The sequence below is a fragment of the Phalangium opilio genome, unplaced genomic scaffold (assembly GCF_054372755.1).
Source record: "Phalangium opilio isolate 3A_F unplaced genomic scaffold, DU_Popi_V2 ptg000098l_1, whole genome shotgun sequence".
Classification (NCBI taxonomy): Eukaryota; Metazoa; Arthropoda; class Arachnida; order Opiliones; family Phalangiidae; genus Phalangium; species Phalangium opilio.
This window is the reverse complement of record NW_028324201.1, coordinates 4,079,340-4,096,510: the sequence shown is the minus strand read 5'-3', so window position 1 is coordinate 4,096,510 and position 17,171 is coordinate 4,079,340. Positions and strand designations below refer to the sequence as shown.

The 17,171-nt window shown below is 37.0% G+C and overlaps 2 long non-coding RNA genes and 3 other non-coding genes across 5 annotated transcripts in view; all 5 read right to left on the bottom strand.

Annotated features, from left to right (window-relative positions):
• LOC149634784 (uncharacterized) overlaps nt 1-17,171 on the bottom strand; it is a 333,137-nt gene that overhangs the window by 216,026 nt on the left and 99,940 nt on the right. The window lies entirely within an intron of this gene.
• On the bottom strand, nt 2,467-3,369 carry LOC149634983 (uncharacterized). Its single transcript, XR_016373583.1, has 2 exons — nt 3,125-3,369; nt 2,467-3,036 (listed from the first exon to the last, which is right to left on the bottom strand). It is a non-coding gene; the product is annotated as an uncharacterized LOC149634983 (long non-coding RNA).
• TRNAE-CUC (transfer RNA glutamic acid (anticodon CUC)) lies at nt 10,636-10,707 on the bottom strand. The gene has a single exon. It is a non-coding gene; the product is annotated as a tRNA-Glu (tRNA).
• On the bottom strand, nt 10,787-10,858 carry TRNAE-UUC (transfer RNA glutamic acid (anticodon UUC)). Its single transcript has one exon. It is a non-coding gene; the product is annotated as a tRNA-Glu (tRNA).
• On the bottom strand, nt 15,998-16,069 carry TRNAE-CUC (transfer RNA glutamic acid (anticodon CUC)). The gene has a single exon. It is a non-coding gene; the product is annotated as a tRNA-Glu (tRNA).

Sequence of the window (17,171 nt, the reverse complement as noted above, 5' to 3'; positions counted from 1 at the left end):
ATCTAATAATAATGGTTTTAAAAATTATTTTTATAAAACAATCTTTTGGAGAGTGAGTCTTTTCTTGCTGAAGATTTCCACTTTAGTGCCGTATTTGTTATAATTATCCAATATGCGGCTTAGGGTCGAGTCGACGATATATCAGGTTTAAAAGGTTTGTAGTTCGTTAGTCTAGTTACCTTGTTGGGAATGCAGAAGTTTACTAGGTTCAATAATTCGCGGCAATCTATCTTATTTGTGACCAATTTTTGGAGGAACAAGATATCGTTCTTAATAAGTGTATCCTTTATGGTGTCCATCTTGAGTTTATCTAGCATTGTTTCGTAACATGAACTTGATTTATATAAGTAAATGAATTTTCTTTGGATTCGTTCTAACTTCCATTTTTGAGAGTAGCTGCAGTTGCCGTAAACCGAGGCCGCGAATAGTATATTCGGTAGAGTTTTTTGAAACATAGCGGTGAGTTTATGTTTCGGGATATTTTGAGAGCTAGGCATAGAGTTCTAATGCATTTTGTATAGACGTCGTCAATGTGGTCGCAAAAAAATAGGCTTTCTTCAAATCAAATGATAAATGATAAGAAAACAAGCAATTGCGTGAACCTTTGGTGGAAGCTCTGCCATTGGGACGCTAAACATTTCTCGTAACACTGGACGATCGCTGCATACTTCTTAATCCTTATGATGGGAGTAATACCAAAAATCGCTTTCTGCGAAAACGTTAGCTCCGATTTGCCATTTTCGAACGCGGTGAGGGACCAGGGTTGGAAATAAGCTGAATTTTGTTAGTGGTCCTCGGGACCAGTGACCCCTCATGTTGGAATTATTAAACTGGTCCTTGGGACCAGTGGCCCTCGCATTAATTATTATTCTACCGGTCCCACTATAAATTAAATTTCTAAAATGGTGAGAATAAAAAGCACGTAAAGACACAAAAGTAAAGAAGCTGAAAATTCTAATTGAATTTGAATTTTTTACTGTAGGAAAAAGTAGCATATAACAATCCATAACAGTTAACTTTTATTTCTTATCACAATTTTTCAACTAGTTGCCACTAAATATCAATCAACATGTCTAATGATATTTGAAGTTCTTAATCCTTTTCTGAACTATCCTTATTCCTTATTGCATTTTACATAAATTCGGTGGCAATATCTTCTCTCGCTATCAGTAAGCCAAATCAAAATCTAGTAATGTGACCATACACTACTGAGAAATACGACTACTGACAACTAGTACTGGCTATGGTCTAGACTGTCGACTACAAGAGACTCATTCTAGATAATAGACGCTAGACAAGATCAATAGTTAATAGAATACAAAACTTTTGTAGGGAAGTTGTAGCCAAGGAGTACTAACTACCTATGAGTAGAATTGGTAGAAAATGTGTTGAGCTAGAAAAATTCTAAGAAGGAACCCCGAATTTATAAACTGGTCCCACCGTCTATTTTTTCCAAAAACCATAATTAATAAAGTGCTCCCTGATACCACTGACCCCAACTTTTGGAATAAATAAACTGGTCCGAGCAATTAATAAACTGGTTTGGGACTTGTAAACCTGTCTTATTTCCTACCCTGTAGTGACGAGCCCATGATGTAAACAATAAAGATGGCCGCGAGCTACGAGGTTTAAGCCTCGGTCTTTAGTGTATCGGGGAGACGGGGACTCGGGGTCCGAGAAACGGGAGTTTCTGAAGCGTTTGCAAATCTTATTTAAATTTATATTTTTATTATTATGTAACCGATTTATATTACTGAACGAATTGTACCTTATACTGTAGCAGACCACCCTAAAAGTTAGGCCAAAGTTTTTCAACTGTTGCTGATATTTATCTAGTTATGCCACCGCATGGATATTTTAAAATCCTTTCCTAACATTAGAATAAGGTACACACTTCGGAGTATGAGCCTGAGGTTAGGAAAAAACATTGCTTTGGTGACGATGGCCTAGTTGCCAAACTAACAAAAAACTCTTGGCAACAGAGCTGCCAAAATACAAAGTTTAAGGAAGACAAAATAGGAAATTATTGCTAAACCATCCTTAAACAAAATTATATGTTCTTTCTGGACTGGTACAGTTTTACTACCCCCATAATAGGAAAGGCCTATTAATAATTATCTTAATGTTCTTTTTATTGATGAGCTTAAATTGTAAATTTTTAATTTGATACTTTCAAAGTAACGTTAATTAAACCTTCAATACCTTGATTAACTTATCATTTATAATCCTTATTTAATTTAAGGATGATGTCAGTTTGTAAGTCTCGTTAATTTAATTCCCCCTTTCCCAAAGAGAGGGTCTGAAAATTTAAATCACTTGGCAGAGACTGGAGATCTTCAACATTCAGTGACAGACTCTGAATCTCAATGGGCATTTAAAAAACTGTATAAATTTAAATTGAAATTCCAAATTATAATTAAATACTTTTTGTTAGATACGTTGATATTAACGTAATCAATCCTTGAATACTCTATTGGTACTATCAACACCATCGTTAAATTTATTACTTAAATAATATAATTTTTTAAATATAATAATCAAATTAGCGACTTATAATTAGTTAACTTTAAATGAGTATGTTTCATTGATTAAAATTACATTTCTAAAAATTGTTAGGTTGATAGCACTTTCATGTTTCATGTAGAAATTTCATATTTCCGTGGATGGAGAGATGAACACGTTGATTCCGTTTGTCGTTGATTGAAATTAGATTCATTTTGATCATAAATATCATTTTATATTTTGAGTTGTTGATTTTATGAGATTGTTGATTTTATTTCTATAATTATCAATTACGTAACTGTTATTAGTAGATTAACCCAGCGAGAGTGGAAACTGCCAAAATGATTAGTAGATTCCGTTTGTCGTTGATTGAAATTAGTTTCAATTTGATCATAAATTTCATTTTATATCTTTGAGTTGTTGATTTTATTTTTATAATTATCACTTACGTAACTGTTATTAGTAGATGAACCCAGCGAGAGCGGAAACTGCCAAAATGATTAGTTAATTTTGCAAAGAATCTGCAATTTAATTCTGCAAAAATCTACCTATTATTTTATGTCAGTTCCGTTAAGTGATCATTTAATTTTAAACTTGCAAAACAAATAGTGAGCAATGGTACCTCCGTCCCAAACTAGTTATAGTTTTAAAACGCTGACTCGAGTTTCATTTTGTTAATACATTTAATTTTATTAGTAAATCAACCTCCCTAACTTTTAAGCAGACGAGTCTTCAAAAAAAATTAGAAAACTCTCTCTGCTTAGCGCGCCTTCTGTCGGGGAGAACTTTAATTTCTTTTTTGATTAATATAATAATATTAATTGTAATGTTTAAGTTCCCAAGTAGAAATCTAATCTTGCCTAGGATTAAAAAGATACATAATAATTATAAATTGCAAAAAAATTGCAAGCAACTGTCTCTCCTCCTCTAGCGCGATACAATATATATTCGACAGCTTCCAGTGGCGCGCATCGGGGAGGTGGGGGGGGGGGTCCATATCTAAAGTCAGACAGCTCTCTCTCGTCTCGTGGCGGGCGTCGGGGAGGTCGGGGGGGGTCCATATCGTTCTACCTTGCTCTTCTCTTGACTACAATTTATCTCGCTCTATATTACAAGCAAGCGTGGCTTCGTGGTAGAGCGCGCGGCCGGGCGTCTTCACTGACGTCTCGTATGGATTGGGACATTGCAGGTTCGAGGCCCGGCACCGACAGAAAAATAATTTCAATTGAAATTAAATACGTTACGCCACCTATGAGGTGAAACGTGAACTACGGGTGAATTTCGAATCGAAAATTCGCGGGAAATTTGAAATTCGAAATGTTCATTTATGACAAAATTCATCAGGTCACAACATTTCCAGCCAGCCGACCAGCAGAGGTCGGAACAATACTTTTCAGCTCTAAAGAGCGCGAAAAGTAAAAATGGAAATTTCCAAACTCCTTAGTGACGATCCCACATCTCATGAGAATGAAGTTATTGATGTCACTAAAAGTGATGAGTCAAACAACACCCAAAAGGATGTCACTAACAAAAGTGACGAGCCAATCAGCACCCAAAAGGATGTCATTCCAAGGAAAAAATGTTACCATTGTCACTCTCCAGGACAATTAGGAAATGTCCTGATCTTCCCACTGTCAGGAGCGGTCGGCCTCGAGGTCAACAAAGCCGTACTAGAAGGAACAACGGCCACCCATACCAACGACACAATTCGGACAAGGCTCGCAACAAAGAATTGCTGGAATAACATGTAAAAACCAATAATGATTAAACGTTTTTTGCAAGGAAAACCTTTATGGAGTAGTTTTTTGAAATAGAACTTACAATACTATTATTAGATTCAATTATAAATAAAGGTATAGTAATTTCATCCATATACAATAGTTTTACTATAATCAAGGTCTCTGCACTTGATAAACTGCTTCCTTTTCTTTGAGAGTAAACATTTTGTATTCATCCGCCTTGATTGTAACATTTTTATCGAGTGCGGTTGGTTCTGACTACAAAACACCTTTCTATTAATTTGGAACTCTTGTTCGCTTCATTTTTGACCTAAAAATTTATCTGGAGCTAAAATATTATAAATATAAACAAGAACGACTTTAAGCATAAATTCATTCTTGATATACAGGGTGTTTCTGGAAAGTCTGGCACAAATTAACAGGCATGTTCCTTGGGTCAAAAGGAGTCCGAAAGGTCCTATGACGTTTTGGGGTAAAGCGCTCCGTTGCGACGTTATGGGCTCTCAAAAGTAGGCCGAAAAACAAGGAGATTTTGCAGAATTATAGCACTAGTATTGTGGTTTTGACCCAATTGTTTTCGATTATTGAGCATAAGGCAATGATCGAAATAAGTTCAAACCTAGTGGAAGACCGTGAACGTGCTAAACGGCCAAAAGTGTTAATCCCTTTGTTTTTATTAATGATTGTAATTAAAGGTAAGGAAAGTAGCTCAGATATCGGTTAGTCGTTTGTTCAGATGTACTGGTAACTGACCAGTCTTTTATTCTTTATTTCAATTAGACACATTACTTTACAAAAATTCAAATGAACCCCTTAAATTTTACAATAAATCGAAAAAACCCCTTAAAATTTACAATAAACCGAATCGATTCCATTAATTTTACAATAATTTGAATCGAACCCATTACATTTACAATAATTCGAATCGAACCCATTACATTTACAATAATTCTAATCGAACCACATTACTTTTACAATAATTCTAATGAACCCCATTACTTTTACAATAATTCTAATGAACCCCATTACTTTTACAATAATTCGAATGAAACCCAATTACATATTTCTACAAAAATTGTTCAAAATGGGCACCATAAACGTTTAAGCAAACTTCGGCGCGTCGTTTGAAAGATTCACGAACACGTTCGAAGATTTCTGGCGTGTTACGGATGGTATCACATCCATCAATTATCCTTTGTCGTAAGTCTTCGACATCGCGAACTTCACTTCGGTATACCAAGTCCTTGAGATGGCCCCAAAGAAAAAATCGCATGGGTTGAGATCGGGAGATCTTGCTGGCCACGCAACAGTTCCGCCTCGACCTATCCACCTCCGGGGAAACGCGACATCAAGATATGCTCTAACTTGAAGACTAATATGGGGCGGTGTGCCATCGTGCATGAACCACATTATTTGTCGCAGTCGTAACGGTACGTCTTCTAAAAGCTCCGGTAAATTGTCACGCAGAAAGGTCAATTACGCCTCCCCATTTAGCCTCGGTTACAAAAAGTAAGGTCCAATTAAATTATCTCCTACAATTCCGCACCAGACTTTCAAACTAAACTGAAGTTGATGTTTCATGACAGTGGTCGCGTGCGGGTTTTGGCGTGCACTCGTGATAGTTATGTAAATTAAGTATCCCGTGACGCGAGAAATTGGCCTAGTCGGAAACTAGCAAAGTACGCGGAAAGTCTAAGTCATTTACCCGTGCCACAAACCACTGGCAGAAATCGGCCCGTCTCGGATAATCAGCTTCGTTTAAAGATTGTACCTTTTGAAAATGGTATGGGTGGAACTGATGTCCTTGAAGGATTTTCCAGACGAGTACATGGTTAACGCCCAATTGCCGCCCGACGTTCCTGGTACTGGTGGTTGGATCATCTTCGAAAACTGTCAAAAGACGCACCGTTACGACTGCGACAAATAATGTGGTTCTGGCACGATGGCACACCGCCCCATTTTAGTCTTCAAGTTAGAGCATATCTTGATGTCGCGTTTCCCCGGAGGTGGATAGGTCGAGGCGGAACTGTTGCGTGGCCAGCAAGATCTCCCGATATCAACCCATGCGATTTTTTTTGGGGCCATCTCAAGGACTTGGTATACCGAAGTGAAGTTCGCGATGTCGAAGGCTTACGACAAAGGATAATTGATGGATGTGATAGCATCCGTAACACACCAGAAAGCTTCGAACGTGTTCGTGAATCTTTCAAACGACGCGCGCATGTTTTCTTAAACGTTGATGGTGCCCATTTTGAAAAATTTTTGTAGAACAATGTAATTGGGTCTCATTCGAATTATTGTAAAAGTAATGGGGTTCGATTCGAATTATTGTAAAAGTAATGGGGTTCGATTCGAATTATTGTAAAAGTAATGAGGTTCATTAGAATTATTGTATAAGTAATGGGGTTCGATTCGAATTATTGTAAATGTAATGGAGTTCATTCGAATTATTGTAAAATTTAAGAGGTTTATTCGAATTATTGTAAAATTTAAGGGGTTCATTCGAATTATTGTAAAATTTGAGGGGTTCATTCGATTTATTGTAAAATTTAAGGGGTTCATTCGAATTATTGTAAAATTTAAGGGGTTCATTCGAATTATTGTAAAATTTCAGGGGTTCATTCGAATTATTGTAAAATTTAAGGGGTTCATTCGAATTATTGTAAAATTTAAGGGGTTCATTCGAATTATTGTAAAATTTAAGGGGTTCATTCGAATTATTGTAAAATTTAAGGGGTTCATTCGAATTATTGTAAAATTTAAGGGGTTCATTCGAATTATTGTAAAACTAATGTGTCTAATTGAAAAAAAAGAATAAAAGACTGGTCAGTTACCAGTACATCTGAACAAACAAGTAACCGATATCTGAGATACTTTCCTTACCTTTAATTACAATCATTAATAAAAACAAAGGGATTAACGCTTTTGGCCGTTAAACACGTTCAGGGTCTTCCACTAGGTTTGAACTTATTTCGATTATTGCCTTATGCTCAATAATCGAAAACAATTGGGTCAAAACCACAATACTAGTGCTATAATTCTGCAAAATCTCCATGTTTTTCGGCCTACTTTTGAGAGCCCATACCGTCGCAACGAAGCGCTTTACCCAAAAACGTCATAGGACCTTTCGGACTCCTTTTGACCCAAGGAACATGCCTGTTAATTTGTGCCAGACTTTCCAGAAACACCCTGTATACTCACGGATTCAAAGAGGAACATTTGAAAAGCGGTTCGTTATGGTTTTTAGGCATATCCTGCGAAATAACACCCTTATGTTGGAGCAAAGTAAAATCCTTTTAGCGCGACTATAGAATATTCCTGTAATTACTTGTAGACAAACCAAAGTCAGACGGAGCCAGAGTTCACTACATACGGGAGGCTAGCCAACTCGCACTGCCTCTAGCGGTGCTTCTTGACACCCCTTCGCCTTGTGCAGCTCTCTTCACCCATGCCAATAATGGAATAGTCTTTAGGAGGGCATGAGTAATTAATCAAAAATGTCTTGATTAGAATCAAGTCCTAAAAAGTATCGATAAGACTGAGGTTATCACTTGTCTGAAGGATCAGATATTAATTTTTCTTTTTAATTGAAACTTAAAGGCATGCTTAAGAAAAAAAACAACTTTCCATTACAGTTTTCCGTTGAAATAACTTATTTTACAGGTAATCAATTTCAAAAATTTACTTATCTCGGGTTTTCGGGCACAATTCCATTCCCCCAAAACATTTTATCATTACATTAATTACTTTTGAGAGAGTACATGTATGACATTGAGTTTTAAAAGGTTCCCTCATTTGTGCCCGGCATGCTTCGCAGTGGATATGTTTTAAAACAATGGCGGAAAATTAAGTAGGGACAGTTAGATTTTTACTCGTGGTTATGCAAAATGATGTAATGTCTAGTGTACTTCAGTCAACAGTCATACTGTTCATTCTCATAGCTCAGGACATGATTAATGCTGCTCACTATTTCTCTCTCTAGTTTCAAACAATGGTTAGAGACCATTCAGTGCCGCAGGTCGCACATGAATATATTTCAACTGCAGTTTACATCAATTCTCCGTGGTCGTACTATTAGAGGGTTAAGCACTAATTTGTTCAGAACATGTCTCGAAAGTGTGCTTGTTGTAAGTTTTTAAAGCAGTGTTGCCAATGTGTGGGTAATTTCTCACATCGTGGGAGATTTAGGTTTGGTTTTAGGCTCTGTGGGGAAAAAGTAATATTTTTCCGAAATCAATCAAATGTCGGAATTTTCCTGTTCAAGGGTTAATAGTGCAAAATTTTCAAAAATGCACTAATTTTAACTGCACAGTTAAAATTAGTGCATTTTCGAAAATTTTATCCGGTTTAATAATACTCAGTTCCATTTATGCCATAAATTGATTTCCCCCACTCTATTCGGAAAAGTAGGGCTTTCATACAACCGGGCTGCCAGGCCTTTAGTGCGGTTTCTGATAGGAAACCGATCTCCATGATTATAAGCACTGATTTAGACTTGGTCTTTAAAGTTGCGAACACGTTTATCTAGCCAAAGTATAGCCCACTCGATCCGCGCTTGCGCTATACCATAAATTAATTTATATTTAATATAACGCGAGCAGCTTGCGTCGTGATGCGCGTGATCGAGTGGGCTATGGCTATTGCTACGAGTGATAGCCGGCTTCGGGAATCAGGAGAGGAAGCCAAGGCATAGCCGATAGCCGAAACGCGGTGCACGTTACCAGCCTGCCCGTCCAACTAAATGTAAAATCCACAAAATAGTGAAAGCTTGACTAGTCCATTTAGATATTTTTATTTGGTCTTTGTCGACTATTACGGTTTTCCTACCCCCATTAATGGAACGGTGTATTTCAAGCGACATTTTGAAATAAATTCGGTGATTTTAAGTTTGGCACTGAAAAAAAAGGATATTTTGAGAATTTTAAAGCTTTATAGCATTTGTACATATTGTCAAAGCCATGCGGAGTGATATTCCATATTAAACTTAGTATGATAAAATAGTCCAGATAAATATGACTGTAAAAAAGGGGGTGTGGGAAATGCGGCAAATTTTTAAAATGCAAGTGGGAACATCCACTTTCTAACATTAGCAACACTGATTTGAAGGTTTTGGTCATGGCTAAACAGACCGCTCATTCAGTTTTTTATTGTTTTAAAGCTTATTTTGACACGTTATCTCTCAAAAGTAATTAATGTAATGATAAAATGTTTTGGGGGAATGGAATTGTGCCCGAAATCCCGAGATAAGTAAATTTTTGAAATTGATTACCTGGAAAATAAGTTATTTCAACGGAAAACGGTAATGGAACGTTGCTTTTTCTTAAGCATGCCTTTAAGTTTCAATTAAAAAGAAAAATTAATATCTGATCCTTCAGACAAGTGATAACCTCAGTCTTATCGATACTTTTTAGGACTTGATTCTAATCAAGACATTTTTGTTTAATATCTGCTCCTTCAGTCTTCATTTTAATTAAGATTGTTAAGAAACTGTTTTACATTTTCAAAATCTACACTAAGCAGAAACATATAAAAAGGGGACCGTAACTTTAGCTCAATCAGTCATTTATTTATAATGATACTCCAAAAAATAAAAACGTAACTCATTGAAAGTTTGTATTCTTATTGTAATTAACATAATACAATTTTTTACAGCCCTTTATTGAAACGCGAGGCGCTCCCCTAAAAGTTCCACAAATAGGACCAAATTGACAGTTTTACACAATTTTTTAAAACGCTGATTTATGTCTGTTTAACCTTTAGCTCAAACTTTTCATAAGCCCAATATGAAATTCGGATATCCTTAAAACTTCTCAAAGACGATCCGAGATTATCAATTTCGAACTTTTTTGTAGCATTAACTAACGTCTGTTTGATATTAAGCTTATAAACCTTAAGCACAATATAGTCAGGGCAATGAAGACTCAATTTATAAGGGCTACCCTAAAAGTCCACAAAGGTGATCCAAGATTGTTAATAAATACGCCTAAAAAGTGCCCTCTTCAAAATATGTAGCCGAGGAAAAGAGAGCGTGATCGAGTGGGCTATGCTAGTGGGTATTTTGGTAGTAAGTAACGGGGGTTGGGACTCCAGCAGCCATGGAAATAACACAGGTTTACAGGTCCAAAACCACTTTATTAATTACTCAGACTAGTTTTTTTATTTCGGACTGTTTCTAACAACCCTAAATATTATAACTTAAAATGTGTCTTTAAGTTCATTCTTGAAAACTTGTGCAAACGCTTAGTCTCCGATACCGGGAATCGAACCCGTGCTTTTGGGTGAAAGCCAGATATCCTAGCCATTAGACCATATCGGACTGGTTTGAGCAACCCTAGATATTATTCCTATAAATGTATCTTTAAATTTATTCTTTAAAACCGGTTTAAAGCACCGTCTCCGATATCGGGAATCGAACCCGGGCCTTCTGGGTGAGAGCCAGATATCCTAGCCACTAGACCATATCGGACTGGTTGGAACAACCCTAAATATTATTCCTATAAATGTGTCTTTAAGTTTATTCTTCAAAAGCGGTACAAATGCAGTCGCTCCGATACCGGGAATCGAACCCGGGCCTTCTGGGTGAAAGCCAGATATCCTAGCCACTAGACCATATCGGACTGGTTGGAACAACCCTAAATCAGCCATGGAAATAACACAGGTTTACAGGTCCAAAACCACTTTATTAATTACTCAGACTAGTTTTTTTATTCAAAAACCGAGGGTCACGAGTCCTAGGGACTTGTTTATTAATTCTAATTTTTGATAAATATTGAAAGGGGACCAGTTTATTAATTGAAGGTTTTCGTCAAATTTCGACTCCTTTCACATTGCAAGGAGTCTTAATCTTATTTCCTAAATATCTCTACTCCTAGTCGTAGTGTCAGGTAGTACTAATAAGTACAGCGTTGCCAGACGTACGATAATTATAGTACAATGCGATAATTCTAAGAGTTTTTTCGAAGCGTACGATAGTTATGACTCTGTACTAGTACGCTAAATTCGATAATTCGGCTTCGGCGTACGATAATTTAGCGGGAAATCTAACTAATCTGGGCACAAAAGGCTCGCTAGAAGAAGAAAAAGGTGAAATAGGATGAAATTATTCATGTTTTAAGTCCAAAGGCAAGATGAGAGAAACGTTTGGAGACGTTATTTGTCCATCTCCTTCAGGACCCTTGTAATTTGTACCGATTTTAGTATAAATACAAGGTCAATCAGAACACCACTATTTTGAAGGCGCTCGGAGCGTAGGATAATTTTGGTTGAAAATCGATAATCTTTTGGCTTTCGTACGATAATGTAGTCAAAGATGGCTAAATAAAATTGTTAAAAATGATTTGGGACCATGTAATTTTATATTTATAAATAATTTTAAAGTGGGACCAGTAGTAAAATAAATCGCACAGGGGTAACTGGTCTTAGGGACCAGTTTGAATATTGTTGATGTCGGGGTCGCTGGTCCCGAGGACTAGTTGAAAAAAAAACCTTATTTCCATGGCTGGGCTCCAGGCATAGCGCGCTCCATTACGCACTCGACAACGCAAAGCAACTCGCGCCAGCGTGGGAAATAAGGCGGTAACACAGGGCAAATGACGAGTTTAAAAATTGCCTGGTACAGTTCAAAAATTAAATCGGAGGGGGGTCAGTGGTCCACGAGACTACTAAAAAATTCAAGGGTAACCAAAGTCCACACATTAAAATTCTAATATTTTAATTATCCACTTCCTTAGCTTAGCAGACGACGTGCTCTGGCCAATGGTCACGGACCAGTTTATTTATTCCAAGTCAGGAGGGTCTCTGGCCTAATGTCCAGTTTAAAAAAATCCTTATTTCCCACCCTGACTCGCGCTATAGCGCAAGCAGCTTGCGACGTGTTGCGCGTGATCGAGTAGGCTATGGTCCGGTCAAAAGAAATCTTCAGTTCAGCGTTGCAAAAAGTCTTATCTAAGAGAGCTACCGCTCTCCTAGAATAAGGCGGTGGCACAGGGAAAATGACCAGTTTAAAAATTAAATCGGAGGGTGAGCAGTGGTCCACAGGACCACTAAGGAAATTCTAGGGTAACCAGGGTCCAGACATTATCTCAACTATTTTAATTACCCACTTCTTTAGTTTAGCAGACGCCGCGCCCTGGTCAATGGTCATGGACCAGTTCATTTATTCCTGGGCAGGGGGTCGCTGGCCCAATGTCTAGTTTTAAAAAAATCCCTATTTCCCACCCTGATTCAGTTGGGAGTCCTGGAGCTCCTAAAGTCCAGAGATGCATATCAGAGACCTGCACGGGCCGAGTTTTTCAGGCCCGACCCAAGCCCGGCCCGGTTTTAGCATTTTGAATAAGCCCGAAACCCGGCCCGAGTCCGAGTACATAGTTGGTTTTTCAGCCCGGTCCGGCCCGGCCCGTTACGTGCATTAACCAAGCCCGGCCCGGTCCGGCCCGACACGTTGCATGAATTGAACAGGCCCGGCCCGGCCCGTTCAGTTGTAATTTTTATATTTTTTTACATAAAATCAATGATATGAATTCATATTTGCTTTAGCGTCGTGTATTTTTCATTTCTTTTGATAATTGTTCGTTACATTTGTCCTTAGAAGCTTATACTCATTTAAATTATCTTTTATTTGAACTTTGGATAAAATGATAATCAACAAAAGCCCGGCCCGGCCCGTTAATTTCCAAAATTTTAAAAGCCCGACCCGGCACGGCCCGTTAATTTCCAAAATTTTAAAAGCCCGACCCGGCCCGGCCCGATACAATATTCAAAAGTGGAAAGCCCGGCTCGGCCCGACCCGATCGGGCCGGACCGGGCTTGAGCCCGGCCCGTGCAGGACTCTGATGCATATGACAAGGATTCATTTCTCATAAGCGAGAATGGCCAACTCTGTTGTGTTAGAGACAGCCTGGCAGCCTGGTATTTTTTTACTTCTAAGTCAGCTGGGTTTTCACCTTTAAAAGTTAATACAGCCCTTTGAATTTAAATAATTAGAAATGAGAAATGTTATTAAATGAATGAATCTACACGGTTGCAGTTGTGTCGAAATGAGAGCAATTAAATATGTGTCTTTGATATTTAGCTCTGATAATTTCAGAAACTTAATAAAAAGTAGTGTTATGTATTTAACCAGTATTTATTTTATTGAAATTTATTAATAATTATTTAATTAAAAAAATTGTAATACTATCTTATGTTTTAAATTTTACAAATAAAATTCAAAACAGTAAACATAGGGCAAAGGTTATATTGTAATATAATTAGCCCGTGGGATTGATTTTAGCTATATCGCAATTAGAGCTCGACATTTTCTATCCATTATCCACAAATTAGTAATTAATTTGAATGAAAATAGGTGGATATCTTTTATTAATTGGGAAATAATGCACACACTTTACATTTAAATTTTAGAAGTTAATTTATTATTTACTTTGTGTATATAATATTCAGCATTAATTTCACTAAGGAAATAAACTAATTACCTACGAGGAATTAACTAGTATATATGTTTAAAATTATAATTTAATCGTTTCAAAACTAATATGGTTTTGAACCGGTCTTTGTAATTTAGTTATTAAAATTTGTGATTATCGATTGGTCAATATTGAAAATTAACCAATGGTGGAACTAATTTTTTTTAAACTCAATGAAACTGAAATATCAATCAATCATCTACTGAAAGAGGTATCAACCTATTATTTTTTTTTCAAAAGAATGTAAATAAGGATTAGATGGCTTGCTGCTTCAAACAAGATTTTTAACCATGAATAGAATATTTTGTTAATTTTAGTCAAATTTAGATATTCGGTAATCGAGTTGATATGAATAAAGCCCTTTTTGCTCATGTCTATTTTAAACTTTAATCCCAGATTTCGCTTACCATTTCACAAGCATAATAAACACTACTGAAGGGCGCAAATCTATCTGCGATCGGTAATGGTGACCAATATAGCAATTTGCCCAATTAATCAGTTAGAACTTCATTTGCACATTTCTATTCGTTAATTTGAAATGTTGCGAGAAATTTGAATGGAATATAAGTAGATATCTCTTTCAGAAGATAATTTTTGATGTTGATATTTAAGATTCATTGAGTTAAAAAAATTGGTATTGGTATTTCAAGTAAGCTTAGATATCAACATCGGTGAATTTACGATATGGGCTTATGATGTTAGTCTGTTTATAAGATTAAGTCGTTACTTTAAGTGTCACTAGACAGTATCTACCTCCAAAATCGAGAGTTAGTAACTTTATAACCATCTCCTAGTCAGAGGATATCCGAGGGTCAATTTCTTATATCATTGACTGACAAGGCTCACTATAGCTTAGTCAACTTTTGGCAAGGCCTAACACCGTTTTTGCATGACTGTCGCCGTCAAATTCCTTTTAAAGCATAGATCATTAGATCATATAGTATCCACCCTTGATTTTCATTACGCAACACACGTTGGATTCGTAAACCTCGACGTGCACCACGATTAGAAGCATTAAAATGCAAAAACAACACACTGACCGCATACATTTTTGGTAAATAACAGAGTCACTTTTCGGGGCTGAACGAGCGACCGAGAGGGCGTAAAAGAAAAAGCCTCCGGCGGCGGGTCTCTTAAAGGGGGTAGTTTCGAGGGAACGAAATTCAAATGCAAGGCGCGTACCTTCAACAAAAAACATTGAATTCGTTAAAACAGACGTTTTAGGCAATTATAATATTGAAATTTTGTACAATTAGGTAATATTTAAGAAAACAAAGTCTAAATTTTAAAAATACGACGATACGAGAAGGCGAAGTAACAACAAGAGGTAAACATTTTTATAAATGGCAAAAATTAACGGTAAGCCAAGGCTTAGCGCAATTTTAAGGCCTTAAAGAAAGTGCCAAGTTTAGAAATAGATTGTGGGACAATAAAAAGGTGGAAAATTATGAAATTAGGCTGATATTAAAGCTTGAAACCTACTTTATATTATATTTAAAATCCATCCATGAGCAAATCCTCAAAAAATATGAAAATGGCAACGAAAAAGGACCCGCTCTCAAATTTTTTTCCCCTTAAAAAAAATGGCGGCCACAAACGGGGTAATTTGTCACGGCGGCAATAATAAAGCAGTCTTATCTCACTATCGATAGGCCATTTCAACCAAAAGGCATTAAGAAAAAACAAAGGGATTATTATGACGCAACTATACGTAAAAAAGGCCAATATTGGTCGCGCTGATATTTACCAATAAAACAGCGTATCCATGCTAAAATATCGCAGATTGGGGTAGTTTTTAAAATTTAAAATTAAACATACTTAAAATTAATTTTTCTCAAAAACCTTAAAAATGGTCCTACAAAAAGGTTTAAAGTTTGATATAAAACCGTTCCCAAACGTAACAAACGAATATTTAATTTCAAAAGGGTGGCGACAAAATGGCTAAATTTGAAAAAAACTCCATGTTATTTCTATGGGAAAATTTAACTTTTTCACCAAAAGGGCTGATTAATTTTATGGAAATAAAAACCACCCTTAGCAACTTTATTTTTTATACAATAAACTAATGGGTGGATCTTCTTGAAATTTTAACCACATATTGAGGGCCCGAATTGTAGTTCTGTGGAATTTTTTCAAAGCAGTTAATACGATACAAAGAAAGTTATAACCAATCAAAAAACCATCCTTATACATTAAAGTCGGTATGAAGTCTTATCTAAGAGAGCTATCGCTCTCCTAGAATTCCTATAAATGTGTCTTTAAGTTTATTCTTCAAAAGCGGTACAAATGCAGTCGATCCGATACCGGGAATCGAACCCGGGCCTTCTGGGTGAGAGCCAGATATCCTAGCCACTAGACTATATCGGACTGGTTTGAGCAACCCTAGATATTATTCCTATAAATGTGTCTTTAAATTTATTCTTTAAAACCTGTACAAAGCAAAGTCTCCGATACAGGGCATCGAACCCTTGCCTTTTGGGTGAAAGCCAGGTATCCTACCCACTAGACCATATCTGACTTGCTCAACCAAGTCTTAATTCTATTCATAAACCTATATCCTTAAGTCTATTCTTCAAAACCGGTACAAAAGCACTCGCTCCGATACCGGGAATCGAACCCTGACCTTCTGGGTGAGAGCCAGATATAATAGCCACTAGACCATATCGTACTTGCTCAAACAAGTCTTAATTCTATTCATAAACCTATATCCTTAAGTCTATTCTTCAAAAGCGGTACAAAAGCACCGTCTCCTATACCGTGAATAGAACCCATGAATTCTGTGTGAAAGCAAGACATCCTAGCCACTAGACCATATCGGACTAGTTGACAAAACCCTAAATATTATTCCTATAAATGTGTCTTTAAGTTTATTCTTTAAATGCGGTACAAAAGAACTCGCTCCGATACCGGGAACCGAACCCGGGCCTTCTGGGTTAAAGCCAGATATCCTAGACACTAGACCATATCGGACTGGTTTGAGCAACCCTAGATATTATTCCTATAAATGTGTCTTTAAATATATTCTTTAAAAGCGGTACAAAGCACCGTCTCCGATACCGGGAATCGAACCCTGACCTTCTGGGTGAGATCTAGTTATCCTAGCCACTAGACCATATCGCACTTGCTTAACCAAGTCTTAATTCTATTCATAAACCTATATCCTTAAGTCTATTCTTGAAAAGCGGTACAAAAGCACTCGCTCCGATACCGGGAATCGAACCCGGGCCTTCTGGGTGAGACCCAGATATCCTAGCCACTAGACCATATCTGACTGGTTGGAGCAACCCTAAATATTATTCCCATACATGTGTCTTTAAGTGTATTCTTCAAAAGCGGTACAAATGCACTCGCTCCGATACCGGGAATCGAACCCGGACCTTCTGGGTTAAAGCCAGATATCCTAGACACTAGACCATATTGGACTGGTTTGAGATACCCTAGATATTATTCCTATAAATGTGTCTTCAAA